The sequence below is a fragment of the Ptychodera flava genome, assembly GCF_041260155.1.
Source record: "Ptychodera flava strain L36383 chromosome 23 unlocalized genomic scaffold, AS_Pfla_20210202 Scaffold_23__1_contigs__length_28996876_pilon, whole genome shotgun sequence".
NCBI lineage: Eukaryota > Metazoa > Hemichordata > Enteropneusta > Ptychoderidae > Ptychodera > Ptychodera flava.
Genome location: NW_027248277.1, coordinates 27,716,253 through 27,734,479, shown reverse-complemented (window position 1 = coordinate 27,734,479; position 18,227 = coordinate 27,716,253). Strand labels below are relative to the sequence as shown.

The following is an 18,227-nucleotide window of genomic DNA, read 5'->3' as shown; positions in this document are numbered from 1 at the left end:
CCAAATTGTTAGCCCCCTGTTAGCCTGAAAATACACAGGGGGTCTGGTACTGCTTGAAATACCAGCAAAGTGGTAGGGATGTCAAGCAGTATTCGGCTTTTTTGCAACACAGGGGACAAGGAAGTTATGGAGTCAGGTCCTTGGGAAAATTAAAACATCATGCAAAGTATCTTTTTCGAACTTTTTATTGATAACATTGAAAACTTCAATTAGTTCATGTGGCTAAATGCTTGATCGTAATGTTCCAAAATACTAAGTTGTTCAAAAGAAACTCTTCAAAATGTTTGATGTCAATGGAAAACAAATCAAAAAATAAGAAGTCATAACAAATACAATCAACCATTTGTCTGCAACAAAATTGGAATAACTAAGAAATATTACTACACAAAAAAAAAGAATTTAAAAAAAATGCTTTGAATATAAATATCCTTGCTGTAAATATGGATAATGAGCATCTGTTTACTCAGGAAAGTTACAAGTTGTTAAATGTTCACAGTGACTAAGCAACAGATGTGTTCAACATGATCACACAATCTTATTTTGTAATGATCAAAGAAAACAGACTGAGGGAGGGAGGAAGGGGTGTGGCTTTGTTGGCAGTGTTGCAGCTAGGAATTTTAAATCAAGGGACGCTCTGACCCCCCCCCCCCACCCATTTACTCTTGGTGACATTTTAAACATTTTGTGGACAACATGTTTCAGTTGTTAATCACATTTAGTATTACATGTATATTGTTACAAAGTAGTTTCATAAAACAAATTCAAGATACCAGAACTGTATCACTACATATATGTCTGCATTTCAGGAAAATAAAGAAGCAGCTAGTATACCATATCTGTTGGCAATTAGAGAACTCAGTGAGACTACAAGCAAGTTCTAATGTCAAGTGCAGCATTTAAATTACTTCTAATCACGGAACTCTGGTGACACTTATAATTCAGAAATATGTTGTGTTTTGTCAGGGTATTTCAATTTTAGTATTACAGTCAGTATGCTAGGGCTCATTTGCATCACTATCAGTAAACTGGAGCAAAAGGACCTAAATTCAATTGATTCAAGCCAATGTGTTAGAGTGAGGAAACTTTTTGTGATTTTTAAGTTCATTTAAAATTCTGTACAATTCATCTATGAGTAAGATGCTTCATTTTTATCAGACTATTTCAGGTGATATACAATATAATAGGTACGCCTGTAAAGATGTGCAGCAAAGTATTCAAGCTGTGTATTGTGAGATTATCTTGTTACTGCATATTGATTTTGTACATGGGATCACATTCTCATCCTCGGTCAGCAGGAATGTCATTCTAGTTACATCAGATGTATACTTCAGCTTCTTCGGATGTAAGATTTAATTGAGTCTGGTAGTTCAAAATACATTGCATTTGTTATGTTTATAATTTAGGAAAACATCTGTCATTGTTTTCCAGTGTATGTAGGAACGTCATGTTGACTGTGTATTGAATTTTACCAATTTGTATCTCTTTGGTACAGTGGTTATATTGTTATGGTAAATAAAAACTCCTAAAAAGTTATTATACAGTATAACATTTGTTTCATCTCTTTCATATAAGTTTGATAATGTATGTGTGTCTCATGTGTTTTGAAAACTATGGTGAGGTCAGCAATCTTGAATCTCGCCATTTGGCGAGAAGTCACACTCCTTGCAGTTGGTCAAATTGGCCAGCTTGAATCTCGCCAAATTGGCGAGAAGTTACACTCCTTGAAGTTGGTGAGATTGGCCTGCTTGAATCTCGCCAATCGGCGAGATGTCATACTCTCTGCCACTCGGTGAGATTGATCATGTTGAATGTCATCAATTTCAATGTTTCAGACATTAATCACATAAAACATTGATTTTTTCAAGAAAAAAAATAAGTATATATTTCATGTCCTGAAAATGATTTTTTTTTCTAAGAAAAAATACCATTTAATCCTTCCATGTAAAGCAAAACATTTGAAGGTATCAATAATAAAAAATGACCAAAAAATGGCATTTCTACCTCGCATAAATTAAGTACATACTTCAGTGTCATGAAAATGAATTTTTTTCCAAGAAAAAATACCATTTAATCCTTCCATGTAAAGCAAAACATTTGAAGGTATCAATAATAAAAAATGACAAAAAATGGCATTTCTACCTCGCATAAATGTAGGTCCAAGTAAGTTTTAATTTCATTAGTAAAATATAAAAGCCTGACAGGATCTTCAATCAGAATTTGAATTTTTCTGAAGCATTTATTAAGGAGACATACCATTATATTTTCCTGTTTCGAGAAAAAAGTTGAAAAAAAATATCACTAAGTATTTTTTTCTTTTCACCTTTGTCAATTTTTCCTCAAAAATATTCAAAAATCATTGCAATTTCTCTAAGATTTTTAAGTTTTTTTCAGAAAAAAAAATGTCCAAAATACCTTGGTTTTCGTAAAAGGGAAACTCTTTTTCGTTGTGTTCAAGTAAGTCCGAAAAGCTAAATTAAAGAAAAATTATAAACGAACAACCTTGTCAAGTTAAACAATCTTGCCCGTTGAACGGATTTTTCCATTCGCCTTACCTTTCAAATTCCTCCGATTTTTGGGAACTATTTCATCTTCAGCATCTACCATTAATGTCGCAGCATTGAAAACCATGAGCATCAGAGCTGAGATAACGTGCATGATTTATGTCTGTGTGTGGTTACGAAGGAAATATAAGTATGGTTAATCTACAACAACACCAACCAGTGTTATATGATTTTGCAAACGAATTACTTTTGACTGCTGATCAAAATGTTCTATCTGTGAGTGTGTACCAGAAAATTATATAAATTGCATTCATCAAACGAACAAGAAAAATGGGTGAGGAGTTGGAGGTACGATACTTTGCGTTATTTTAAGCACAAACTTTTAAGTCTTTTGATTTCAGGTAAAAGCTGCTATAAATGAACAATATATCAAAATATCTGCAGCACTGCCGTTCCAAATGATTGTTGCACCTACAATAATATCTAGGTGCCTGCTGTGATTATATTACAGCCTTGAATACGACTGCTACAAATCATGAGACACTGACAACTTACGTGTAGTGGATTACTCGTTTCGAACAAGAACTTTTTCGCTCAACTTTTAGGTTGGTATACTCTTCGCTTACTTCAACACAGTACTCATGGAAATGGCGAACATTGATATATGAACAGTGAATAAGTACCGCCTCTCTCATACATATAAAGATTTATTGTTCTAGAGGGCCAGCCAAATCAAACATTCGTTCGCCGCTGGTTGCAATTTGATAGCACCAGATGTTAAAGTGTAGACTAAGGTATGTTGTTGTATCATTTCATGATGAAAATGGGTTGGCCAGTAGACAGCTGTTTTCTTTGTTTCTAGGGAATTAGGCGTGACTCTGTGGCCCTGGAAGCTCTGCGCGTCTTACGCCGTGAGGGAAAGGAACGACTAAGAACAAAAGTAACGACCAAACTTATTCAAGTTGCAAACTTTAACACCAAATTAGTTGACGTCCTAGTGAAAACATGTATGAAACATACGTCGATCGAGTCAACCTAAATGCCCATATGCAATAAACATCCCGGAGACTCAGATACAGGATTTTATGATGTATGTACAGAGCTAGTAAAACACATTTTACTAAAAAGTGAAACCACTGTTGAGCCCTAGAAATTATACCAAGTGTAACCACATAAAGACTGTTTCATTACAGAGTTGTCATAAAGAACACACTGAGCTATCATAGGTTTCGATGTTACTTTCGCGGTACTTCAGTGGATGAATAGTTTATCAGAAGTGGCTGATAAATCAGCGGGGGATATAAATCGTATCGTAATCAAAATCTCATTTGATGAATCCAACGGTGGCATTTGAAGCCTCTGATGTCTATCCAAAACGACTACAATGAAATAAAGTGCGGTATTATTTCGTTGCCCACCGTTTGTCCTTTTTAATCCCCGAAGAGGAAGTGCAGGAGACTTGTGGTTTGGGCTGCGTCCTTCCATGCGTCTGTCCGTAGGTCGTTCGTTCCATTTATCCACGCAGATATCTCAAACATGCCAGGGCCGATTCGTTACAAAGTTAGTACAAGGATAACACACTATACACACATATGCATATGTATTGTTTTTGATGTGGCACGCATATTTAGTGCTAAGTTTAGTAATAAATGATTTTTGAACAAGAGCTATGTATTTATATGCATGTGTTGGTCATACAAAGCTCTGATAGTACACAAAAATATTTATCAGTATTGTGGCAATTATAGTGCTAATTTGCATATTTCATGATTTTTCATAATTCCAGTAATAAGTCAGGAAATACCAACTCAAATTTGACGAAATTTGGTACATTGTTCATTCGACAGAGCTCTAACTATGTGCAAAGACATTTAGCAGGATCATATCAATCAACTTATTTGCATATAATATGAATATTCGCAATAAGGGTTTTAAAGGGGAAGTCAAGGACGTTAATACACCAGAGCTGTGTAACTGTATGCAAAGACATTTAGCAAGATCTTGTCATTAATTGCTAATTTGCATTTTTAAAGAACTCTACTAGTCAGTGTGATATGTCTAGAAATACTGCAACAAATTGGATGAAACTTGGTACGGATGTTGGCCTTATAGTATTTTAGTTCCATACAAAGGCATTTAGCCGTATCATTTCAATAAATTGAGTATTTGCATATTTCATGAATTTTCGTAATTAAGCTGATATATCAAATGCTGTATCAAATGTTATAAAACATGATACAGGTGTTAATCTTCCTGTACTGAACAAGTGTATAGCAAAGTTATGTCAAATAATTATTAATTGACTTAGTTAATGATCTTTTGTGATTAGGGTGGCAGCTAAGATTGGCTTTTCACATGCAAACAAGTTTTGAAACATGTTGACATACAATTTTCATAATCTTTAATTGTCGAACAAACAAAATATGTCTACACATGTCTGATTTAATGATTCATTTTAATAGTAAAAAATATCAGTTTTAAAGATTGGTGTCTGCGAAAATTGGTGTATCCTTAATTATTCGCTTTTTGGCTGAAGGATCGAGTTAGAGTGTTTAGGTACGAGCCGACGCATCACTCAAAACTCTTACTGTATGGCTGATCACCGAGGCCGCGACGGCACAAGCAGTATTAACATAAATGCGAACCCACGGTTTCAATTTCGGATGGTGATGGCAGACCATGACAGCCACACGTCTCCATGTATTACTGTTTATTCCAGACAAGTTGATTACTGACGACTATTGTTCCAAACAAGATAGAGATCTTTTATTTAAATGATAAAGTGTGAATCAATTTATCGTCAGCGTTTGTTATCGGGTTTGTGACCAATTCACAGGCGTTTGCGGGAGTCGTTTTTTTCTCCTTTGAATTTGATTAACAGCATGTCGAATGCCCACGATGCAACTAAGTCAAAGTTGTTGCTCAGTTTCTTTTAAAATGCTCAAGTCCGGGGAAATGAAATGTCTTACAATCGTAAAGAATGCAATTTCGCGTGGGAAAAGCGTCCTGTGACGTTGAAGCGTGTGTCTTGAAAGTAACCCATCCTGCCGCCAATGTTTTAACGCTAGCTTACCAACAGCGTATTCGTTGAAGATTACCGGGCCACCGGCTTTCTCGATCTGAAGTCATCTCCTGCTTCCAATACTGGTGATTTTTCAGATTGTAAATATCTGTAGGGTATAGAATTCTCCTTAATAAAATGTATAGGTGTCTAAGCTGAAAGCTATGACATATTCAATAACTATAATGTCCCATGCACCATTGTGTCAGATTTGAAATATACGATCTTGAAGGGGAATCGCAATCGATAGGCACAGGCAAGAAAATATAACTGTAATCTAAAAGTTACCCGAGACAGGTCAACTGGCATTGAAGTCATAACCGTACGTAGCCTAGCAACGGACTTTTATTCAGTGTAACCATTTTCAGAGAAAGTAACAAACGTTCAACAAACGAGCGATCGCTTGTAAACGAAAGACTTGTCTGAGAATGATTCCATTTTCTAATATCCCTTGAATTTAAAATGCAGCATCACGGACAAACTTGAGGTGCTATGGTGAAAACACTTTGAATTTGCATTTGTCAAGACATTGCGAACTGAATACCCTTACAGTCACTGCCGCGGTCGACCAAATGATTGCTCTGGTTTCCCTTATTAAACTGCTCCCTGTTCAGAACAACATATTTAACATCCACTGACTTAGTCCGAAGGAAATACATTTTGCACATTTTGCACAATACAACATACAAAGATGGTGTCCTAATCTTTATTTGTCTTGCAGAAAAACGTGAATCAGCTGCTCATTAGTATAGGAAAAGCCAGTAAGTCTTTTTCTTTCCAACATTAAAAAAAATTGTGCAATCAAGTAAAAATACCACGATTGGTAGTTCAAGCAATATTTTATTTATCACAGTCTAGAATGTCGAATAATATCAAAATATCACTTGCCTTTAAATGGGTGATTGACACCCAACGTTTCTTATGTTTCAAAATTTGGCTCAATGACAGCAGAATGGAAATTAGCGTAGCCGCAGTGTTTTCTATGGGACAAGTAAATGACAACCGGCTACAATTCTGAATTGTTCACTGGTGACCGACTTGAGCAATATAATCTCGACAATTTCGTTAGGGAGACTGCCATGCATGAAATAATCAAATAGACTTAATGCATCTAATATTCAGTTTGTCAAATATGGTTATTATACTCAGTTCTCTGAAGAGGGATGCACTTAGGGCATGTGGATGACTAATGTAATTTAATGCAATTATTATTTTGTTAATTTGAAAAATAATGGCTGGGTAAGTACTACCCGTACCTCAAGACAATAAAAAATGTTGCAGGATGAGGCAGTTGTACATGAGACGGCGAAGATTTTTACGACAAAACAATGGACTTTCCAGCTAGTATGGTACAAACGTTGTAAGTGTAAAGGTAACTAGTTTATCTCTTTAATCTTGCACGAGTCGTTGGATCAGTTTTGCTGAAGCATCGTTGATGACAGGAATTTGAAACATTGTTTCTTTTCCTGATAAATGGTACATTTGTTGGCTGTGCACCAATTTAAAATCTGAAGAAAGTAGTCAGATGCTTAAGGAATATATTCTGCATTGTGTGGAAAAGTAAAAAAAAATACCAAAGGTAGTCATCACAAAGCTTATCATCAATATCATAAATTATTATAAGTTTATTATGAATAGGTTTAGCTAACATTAAAGCATTTTAGTTTCAGTGCAAACAACAGATAAGGGTATTTCTTTAATTCCCTCTGAAGGAAACCTATTTAGGTTACCCTTGAATTTTAATTTAAAAAAAACGTTATTTTATAGCATACATGATTGATGCAGTTTGTCTATTTCTGCCGGCTTGATTTACTGCAATGGAAAGCATTTCCTTTTAAAACACATGTTAATATTAAGCTATAATCCCCGTTGCAGGCGGGTCGAGATTTTGAAACATTGCTCGGCATATAGCGCAAACGGATTTTATACCATGACCTCACGTGTCTCAGTCGTCTTATGAGGCATTCTCGCCATTTCAGTCCCCAAATGCAGAAAACGGACGTCCGAGAGATCGAACGTCGGAAATTCGTGCCCGAGACACAGCATTTTTGTAAGTTGGGACTACGTTGACAACACTGGCGCACAGTATCAAACGACGACACACGCATTGTGTTCATTAACATTACATTTTATTCAGATTACAATGCGATCACGGACATGTTAAAAAACGATCTAATGCAGAGACAGGAAAAGGGTCAAGAGTCATCTAAGAAGTGTATTCGGTCATGTTTTGTGGTCGGTGAAAAAAAACGATAAAAATGACAGTACATGTACAAGATTTTCAAAGTGCCAAAAGTACGGTGAGACCTTTCTTGAGCGAAGATGAAAAAATCTACACCTGTGTAACTTTCCATACTACTAATTATTGAATTACCATTTATTTATTTATTTATCTATTTATTTATTTGTTACCCCCAAAATATCTCTACAAGCCAAATGCCCCTTTTATATATTTCCTCATCGTATGCAAGTTTAGGGCATGGTAGCATGATGTAAAATAATTCCTTATAAACATTTAGATAAAATACCACATTAATTTATATTCCAAGTAAATGCAGAAAATTTACAGATACAAGTTTTCACTTTTACCACTGCAAATAAACACTTAATTTACAATGAATTACCGATTTTCATCAAACCTATCAATTGCTGTAATTCGGAAACTGTACATAGTCCTGTGTACATACGCATTAAGTCACCAAAACATGTTAGTGTACTCAGTTTATATAACTAGCCCTGTGAATAATGATCGCCTACTCGAACGGTAAGAATTAGAAAACGCTAGCATACGCTGCCTTAAAATTAAACGCAACAATAATTACAAATGTTACACAACCACGTGAAATGCATCATAAACAGGATCCAAGAGACAAATTATCTGCATACTTCTCTTCGTCTAACATTTAACGTGTGTAGTTAACACTCATGTCAATGTGCGGGCAAAATGTTAAAACAGACAAGCACCGATATTTCCTTAATTTGTATTGTTTTTTTCTAATAAACAAAAGACACTTTACTGACTTACATTAATTACCTAAATGTTTACTAAAAGTCTGTGTGTCGCTTCTCAACTTTCAACTCCTTTTGTGATATTTGTTTACTTGTTTTTTGTGTTTGTGTACTTTGTGTTTCTGTTTGTTTGTTGGTTCAGTGGACTGCACATTTTGGATTTATGTAAAAATCACAATTGTTTTCTGTCGTTCAAGACAGAATACTAATTATCCAGCCAAGAAATTTGAGAAGTTCCAAACCAGTTTGGATATTCAATGTCACTTCCTTCAGATGCAGAATGAGTCTCATCTGCTCTGGTACTCTGCTCAAGTTCTGTCCTTTGTTTTCTGGATTTCTTGCACCGTTGTTTTATCATATATAGTATTGATAATATACCAACTAGTACTGACAAACTTATCCCAACAAAGATGAGTGTTCCTGCAGCCCCGTCTGAAAGTTAACATTTTAATCATTATACTTCAATTATAAACACGCCCCTAATTAAATAAAATAATGTATCGAAAGAAAAATGATATGAACGAGGCATGTCCGTTAGTATGAGCTTTCGAAATTAAATTGAATTTGTAAACAAAACCGGCTCTAGCAAGCAACAAGTGTAAATGTGAAATTTCATCTGTCGAAAATTTGTCGAATTCATGAATTTAGCCGCTCTTCTGTCTGTCAAAGCGCCTCACGATGTGTGTGCTCACCATCGTACATTTTCACTCAACGCCTGAAATACAGAAGTGAATTTCGGCCATCTCTGCCTATATATTGAAATAATCAAGAATCTACGTTCTGACCAGTTTTATTTAACAAAGCATTGACTCGGATTTCATGATGACTGTTGCCTGGTATGATGAACTCTGTTTCCTTTCGATGATGTTTGCCATGCCTAGTCTATAATACTAAGGTGTTGACATAATTTTAATGATTGTTTTTTTAGCTATGACAATTTTTCAATCTAGCAAACCACAATGGCAAATACAAGTATGATCCGCTTCTTGGAGTCTTACATGAAGATGCATGACCCCTAAGATTTTGATCCTCCGTAAGATTGAAGGCTCCGTTGTATCAACTGACGGTCAATTTTGCCTTGAAATGGTTAATATTCAGATTCCGAAAAATTCCGTCTTGTAGAGATGGACGTAGAACGTTCAAACAACATTTACTAAAGGCTATGATGAACGGTGTAAGAATCGTCGATCCTAATTTGGTGTAAGCCCTGATAAGCCATTTTATGAATAGGAGTGTCCATTTATTATGGAGCCAGGCAGATTCTACTTGAATCACATGTGGCTATGTTCCAAGGAGCAAAACTTTCCCTTGAGTGCATAATGATTTTGCAATTCAATTAAACTTTCATTAGATTGACTACGGAGTAAACAGTAAACCAGAAAGCTCGAGAAAATCTAGTTCATTGTTGTCATCGTTGTAAAAGATAAAACCATTGGCAGTAAGATCATTCCATAAAGTAACGAAGCTATTTAGAAGCGATGAGAATTCAGAAAGACGTTGGTTTTATTGACATTGTTTATAAGTGACTTCGGCGAACGACTGATGACAAAGATATACTTTAAATTTGATTGGATTCACAGAGAGATATGACTGATGATTTGTTTTCCTGCAGTATACTGAATCTGTTCTCGACAACTCGGGACCCCTAACTTTCATAGATAGGGTATATCATATTTTTTATAACACCTACTCTTATTCCCGAAATTCAGAGTTCATACGGTTGCTTATTAAGTACACTTCCATGGAAACCTCTCTTTCATTGTTAGTATTCCGAAACCTGTTTTAAAAATGTAGAAATTTTATTATGAAGAAATATTAACTGTGTTACGGATATAAAAGATAGATCTGGTCAACAAAAACATCGCTAACCTGAGTCTGATTCGCCTTTCACAGAATTCCTTCCCGATTTTGCATCAGGTTGACCAATGGTCTTGACTAGACGAATATCTCCGTCAGTTGTTAATTCAAGATTTTCCTTCTCAGCTTAAAGTAAATGACAAATTATGTAAACATAATTGAAATCGTTCTATTAGTTTTGCAAAGTGAAGAAGTAGCTAAATTGCTGTCACGCTCGTAGCCATGGAATTTCTAAGCAAGAACTCACAAGACATTTCCTCCGTAGATAATGCCATTATATTTTGAACCTAGCAAATTACTGCTGAGTATAGAGGTAATTTGTACAGTTTTTCACAGACTCTGCATTCACTTCAGCTTACCACTGGAGCTACATGATGATCACAGGACCACGTATGCAAACTTTGGTGATTCTAACATACATACCGTGAAATTTGTCTGCTTTGTACAGGTCGTTTGACCTCCAAATTTCCAATTAAAAAGTGATAACAATGTATGATTAACAAGCAACTTTGTATGTATTTACACTTACGCATTTGTGTTAATGTAATAAAAGAAGGAGATAAGCTTATATTTGCAGATTAAATCGACATGACTTCACCATCAAATTATTCAAAATTAGTTCCGATGGTGTTTTTTATGTTTGATATTGCCGAGTCTGTAATACTAAGGTGTGGAAATAATTTAAATGATTGTCTTTTTCAGATAAAACATTTTTAAAATTTAGCAAACCGCAATGGCAAATGAAAATATTATACCCTTCTCTGAGTCCTACGTCAAAGTAACCTCTCAGATTTTGACCCTCTCTAAGATTGAACGGTTCTTTGTATAAACTGGCGGTAAATTTGGCCTTGAAATGATATATATTCAGCTAACGAAAATTACGTCTTGTAGTTGTTGACGTATATTTTTTAAAAACATTGTCCAAAAGCTACAATGAGCGGTGAAAGAATCGTCGATCCTTATTTTGGTGTAAGCTCCTGAAAAGCCAATTTTATAAAACGACTGTCCAATTATGATAGAGCCGGGCAGATAATGCCGTGACTACGTGGAGCAAACCTTTACATTGAGTTTATAATTATTTTGCAATGCGATAAAACTTTCATTGAATTGACTACGGAGTAAACAGTAAACCACAAAGCTCGAAAAAAATGTAGTTCATTATTGTCATCGTAGTAAAGGTTAAAACCATTGGCAATAAGATAATTCTATAAGGTAAGTAGCTTTTTAGCGCGATGAAAATTCAGAAACACGCTGTTTGTATTGACATTGTTTTAAGTGACTTCGACTGATGACAATGATATACTTTTGATTTATCTGGATTAACAGAGAGACATGATTGATGATTTGTTTTACTTGCAGTATGCTGAATCGGTTCTCGACAACGGGGGAAGCCCTTTCTTTCATAGATAGGGTGACTACGTTTTCGATAGCACCTACTCTAACTTCTGAAATTCAGAGTTCATACGCTTACGTATAAACTTCCGTTCCATGGACACCCTTCATTCACTATTTGTATTCCGAAAACTGTTATTAAAATGTTGACATTTTAATATGAGTAAATGTTTACAGTGTTGATTAAGTCAAAGATAGATTTGCTGAAACAAAAAAAATCACACACCGGAGTCTGATTCGCCTTTCACAGAATTCCTTCCCGACTTTGCATCAGGCTGACCAATGGTCTTGACTGGAAGAATATCTCCGTCAGTTGTTAATTCAAGATTTTCCTTCTCAGGTGAAAGTAAATGACAATGTAGACATAGTTGAAATCGTTTATTAGTTTTGCAATGTGAAGAAGTAGCCAAATGGCAGTCTTGCTCGAAGCTATTAAATTTCTAAGCAAGAACTCACAACATATTTCCTCCTTAGAAAATGCCATCATATTTGAACCTAACAAATCACTGCTATGTATTGAGGTAAATTGTACTGCCAGGGAAACAATTTTCACAGCCTCTGCATGCACTTCAGCTCACCGCTTGAGCTACATTGATTATCCACAGGACCACGCATGCAAACTTTGCTGATTCTAACATATATAACGTGAAATTTGTCTGTTGTTGTACAGGTCGTTTGACACAAAAATTCGCAATTAAAAAAGTGATAACAATGTATGATAAACAAACAACTTTATATGTATATACACTATGCTATAGTGTTTAATTTAAAATAAGAAGCCGATAAGCTTATATTTGCAGATTAAATCGACATGACTTCACAACCAATTATCCAAATTATAGTCCCAATCGTATTTTTTATGTTTGGTATTGCCGAGCCTGTAATACAAAGTTGTGGACAAATTTAAATGGTTTACTTTTTCATCTATGTCATTTTTAAATCTAGCCAACCACAATGGCAAATTATAATATTATTCCCATCTTGGAGACTCACATGAAGATGAACTCTCAGAATTTGACCCTCCGTAAGACTGAACGGTCCCTTTTATAAACTTACGGTCAATTTTGCCTTGAAATGATTAATGTTCAGCTTCCTACAGTTCCGCCTTGTAGTGGTGGACATAGAACTTTCAAAAAACATTGACAAAAGGCTACGATGAGCGATGAAACAATAGTCAATCCTCATTTTGGTTTAAGCTCCTGATAAGCTATAGAGTGTCCCTTTATGATAGAGCAGGCAGGTGCTTCTTGAACCCAATGTGTCTTCGTCGAAAGGAGCAAATATTTTCGTTGAGAGAATAATTCTTTTTCAATGCAATAAAACTTTCATTAAATTGACTACGGAGTAAACAGTAAACCAGAAAGCTCAAAAATTCTAGTTCATTGTTGTCACCGTTTTAAAGGTTAAAACCATTGGCAGTAAGATCATTCCATAAAGTTCCGAAGCTTTTTAGAAGCGATGAGAATTCAGAAACACATCGTTTTTTTGACATTGTTTATAAGTGACTTCGGCGATCGACTGATGACAATGATATACTTTAGATGTGATTGGATTAACAGAGATAAGACTGATGATTTGTTTACCTGCAGTATACTGAATCGGTTCTCGACAACGCGGGACGCCTAACTTTCACAGATAGGTTATAAGATATTTTTTTATAACAGCTATTCTTATTCCCGAAATTCAGAGTTCATACGCTTCCTTATAAACTATACTTCCATGCAAACCTCTCTTTCATTGTTTGTTTTCCGAAACCTGTTTTAAAATGTAGAAATCTTACTATGATAAAATATTAACAGTGTTATTGAAATCAAAGATAGATCTGGTCAAACAAAAAAGTCGCTCACCAGAGTCTGATACGCCTTCCACAGAATTCCTTCCCGACTTTGCGTCAGGCTGACCAATGGTCTTGACTAGACGAATATCTCCGTCAGTTGTTAATTCAAGATTTTCCTTCTCAGCTTAAAGTAAATGACAAATTATGTAAACATAATTGAAATCGTTCTATTAGTTTTGCAAGGTGAAGTAGCTAAACGGATGTCACGCTCATAGCCATAACATTTTAAGCAAGAACTCACAAGACATTTCCACCGGAGAAAATGCCATCATATTTGAACCTAGCAAATCACAGCAAGTGAAGTTTTATAATATATGGTTATTAACCAATTACCAAGATTTATGTCCTAGTACATTGTTCCGAGAACGCATTGTCATAGACGTAAAACGTCGAGGACAATACCAAAGCTTACGGTGCACGAGGACACAAATCCTGGTATTTTATTAAAATATTATAGATATATTATAGATTATTAGTATATTATGGACCTTTTTTAGTCAAATTTTACCAGGAAAAAAAGTCACAATTAAATCGTTTTAGGATGTCCGTTGCTTACTGTACTCCCGGGATTGCACGGAACGATTACAAAAAGACTGCAAACGAGTCCAACACGTCCGCTAAGTGCACAGAACGAAATCCGCGCAGCGCAGTGCACGTGTTAAAAATTGTAGGTCAGCAGTACAATGTCACTTAAAATCAAAGGTTTTAGACTCACCACTATCAACTTCGTGAGGTTCTGTATGTTAAGAAGTATCTAAAACTATCTCCAATTTTACCCCGTGTTGACGTAAAGATGTTTTTTGGATCAAGGTCAAATTGCGTCAGATAATACCTCAATTGTACTCCACATTGGCCACTGTGTACTATGATACCTAAACTTACTGTACGACGAAACTCCCAAGGTTAGAGACGAAGGTGGATAATAATGTATTCCTTTGCAATAGGAACCCAGCTTGATAAGCCTAACAATATTGATTGTCTCGCATAACTTGTTATTTCAACAAAAGTGGGCCACGCACCGTATATTTTCATATTCGAGATATAATATTGTCATATCGATATATATATATATATATATATATATATATATATATATATATATATATATTTTTACACAAGTTATTTCAAGTACAATGTGACAATGTATGTTACTTTATTTAAATGCATTCTGCAATCTTACTATATTTAAATGCATTCTGCAATCTTCGTCTGTCTGAAGATTGCTGGATGCAGTAAACTAAAGTAACATATATTATTTATACTTTGAACTTGAAGTAATTTATGCTATTATTTATAACGCTCTGGTTTCCGCACTGGAAAATCACATTGCTCGATGCGGAAACCAGAGCGTTTATAAATAATATAACGAATTACTTCAAGTACAATGTAATCATATCTTTTACTTAAATTTCATGCATCCTGCAAACCAGAAAATAGCTAACTTATTGGATTTGGAATTTAATCTGAATGACGGCAAGTTCTATCGGTATCGTAAACCAAAGGACCAAACAATGTATGTCGACAAGCAGTCTGATCACCCTCCAACTTAAATTAAACACATCCCTGACTGAATAAGCAATAGACATCAAATCAGGTCCAATAATCGTTATCTTCAAGGTGACTAAGAAATTTACGAGGTCCAAGGAACATATTGAAAATGACAAAGGCAATGAGGTCATATTGAACCACAAAATAGTGGTGGTACCAGGTGTCCGGAATGGGTAAGCGTACCCCGCCAGCTAGCCGCACCCGTCAAGATTGACCCAAAGTGACAAATCCATTGTTATTTGGTGAATTCACCAAATTACTTTTGCTGGTCAAAATTTGGTATGCTGTCACTCTTCATTTGAGTAACAGACAGGTCATATTTTGATACAACATCTCCATATCTACCATAGAACTTCTTAAATGATTTCACTAATCTACTTTCTGAGAATCCTTGCCTCACTAACTTTTGAGCTGATAGGCTGTGTCTAACTCGAAAGTCTTCATATAATTTGCATGCTCTACTGTATCTAAGAAGTTGTTAAATACACACACCATAAGCTGGAGATGATGGTATACTGCTCAACAAAAAGGAAAAGTTTATGATTTCAAAATTAAAATCGTCTCTTTTGTCATACAGCTTAGTATATAGTGTATTTTGTCTTATTTCAAACAATACGTCTAGGTATGAAGCCGAATCCACACTTTCAGTTGTTTCTTTTATTTCTAATCATCTGGGTAGACGTGATGTAGATAATTGGATATACCAGGATTGTTTAAACTGATTAGATCATGGATATATCTTGGGTGTTGTTAAATCGCTTGACAATCCTTTTAGACCCAAATTTCAGAAGTGATTGTATGAACTCTGCTTCATACGAATATAAAAAATAAGTCTGCAAGAAATGGGGCGCAGTTTGTGCCCATGGGAATGCCTATGGTTTGCCTGAATGTCATGCCAGCAAACTTGATAAATATGTTGTCAATTAGGAAATATAGCATTTGAATCACCTCAACATCACTGTATTGGAGTTTGGCATCGCTGTTGTGGGTGAAATAGCCCAAGTTGCGCTTGATGGCAATATATTTATACCTGCGACTACCATTCTTGTAAAAGAAGGCTTTCTTCACAAGAGATTATAGCCTGTCTTTTAGTTTGTTATGTTGGATGGTTTTGTACAACGTTGAAAAAATCAAATGTGTGGATTGAATTGTACATGTTTTTGTTATTTTGTAAAACATGTAACAATTCTTTGGAGTTCTTTAATATCCACATTTGATTGACCCCACTAGTTTCATAAACTTTGTCACAATACCGTACCAAACCAGATTTAATGGTTGATAAAATGATGGTTAAAAGTTGTGACAAGCGTTTTGTTGTACACTTACTGGAACCAGCTATGAAACGTTGTTTATAGGGATTCTTATGGATCTTACGAATCCAATATAGATTAGGTAATACCTTATCATCTTGCGCTAACTTGATGCCAAATTCACTCAAAACTGTTCAATGGTTCTGCAATATTTCCTCTTCAGATAAGGTTGAAAGAGAGTATGTCGTGCTACTCTCATCATCTGAGTTAATCTGAATTTCGTTCTTTAAACATTGAATGTAATATTGCTTGCAGACAAAGATGATGTTGTTTGATGCTTTGTCTGCAGGCACAACAACATATTTATCGTGTAAAGCATCTAGACATTCCCGTACAGAAGGGTCATCAAAGGCAGATGTAGTGTTGATGACAGTATGTGAAGAACGAAGACGTGAAATGCGAGATTTTACCTTATCACGGACTGTGCGAAGCCAGTCCGAAAGACATCCAACGTTTTCGTCTTCGAGGGCAGCCCACTTCTTAGCATAAGCCTCAGCAGCATCCATGATTAACTTAAAGTTAAAGTTCCAGTTTACTTTGGGTGGCTCGCGATATTTGGGGCCAAACTGGAACAGCTACTGAAGCTTATGATGTGTAACTATCTTCATGTCACCTGTTATTATATGACCGTGAGGTTTGTAACAAAAGGGAGATGACATACAATCTCAAGTACCATTATGAACATTGTTCTTAATATCAATTTCTTTCAAGACCCTATTGCAATTAAACAATTTTCTACCTATGGTCTTAGAATAGGTATAGGACACTGTAGGAGGGTCTTGAAATGTAAAATAAGGTGGTACTTTGTCAATAACTACTTGTTGTGTAAAATATTGCTGATGTTAATCATGTCAATCCCTTTGTTAACAAACCTCAAGGGGAAAAACAATCTCTGCTGACTGTTGATGCTTTCTGTCAACAATATCGAGTGATAAGAGCATTTTTAATGAATACAAGGTCACTACAATACGGCGCTGAAGACAAGGGGATGGATACACCGAATAAACTGAATATTTCAAGACCAACCAGTCAGCGAGGAGAAACAATACAGGAAACGTAAAATCACGTGGTTCAACACCCCCTCCCCTGTCAGAACAAGTCATCGTTGATGACACAGTCCCCGCTTGTCCATTTTGTTATAATCTTTGGTGTCTAGGTAGCTGTGGTCTAGGTAGCTGAGGAATGACATTGATACAACGGGTGCATCAGGCCTGTGACTTGTCATAATAAAGTAATCAGAGGAACATTCAATAAAATTGACCCACCTCTGCCGGTAATGACCATTGAAGGAACTTTGATTACATCACACATAACGATGCCCTCACTGCCTCTAGTGTCATGATGGCACATACTATACACATGGTTTGGTGGAATTTTAGAAATGGTATGGGATCGGGTATGTTGTTGTAATCAGCCATTTCGGATCATATAATGAAACAAATTAATGTGCACAAGAATGCAGCCAGATCTCGTTTAACAAAATCAGTCCATCGAAGGACAGTGACCTATGTTTATGTTTCAAAGACATAAAAAATCACACCAAATTGAAATAAAATGGCTGTCTATTGACCATATGGATCATAGCACAAAATTAGTAGACATGCATATGTATGCCATAGTACTTTATCCTCGTACCAAGTCTCAACAACATTGGATAAGGAACATTTGCATATTATGATTCAAAGCCATGAAGAAATCCAAAAAATGACCAT

At 35.5% G+C, this 18,227-nt stretch overlaps 1 pseudogene; it reads left to right on the top strand.

Annotated features, from left to right (window-relative positions):
• LOC139123704 (ubiquitin-conjugating enzyme E2 Z-like) overlaps positions 1-18,227 on the top strand; it is a 585,434-nt pseudogene that overhangs the window by 63,407 nt on the left and 503,800 nt on the right.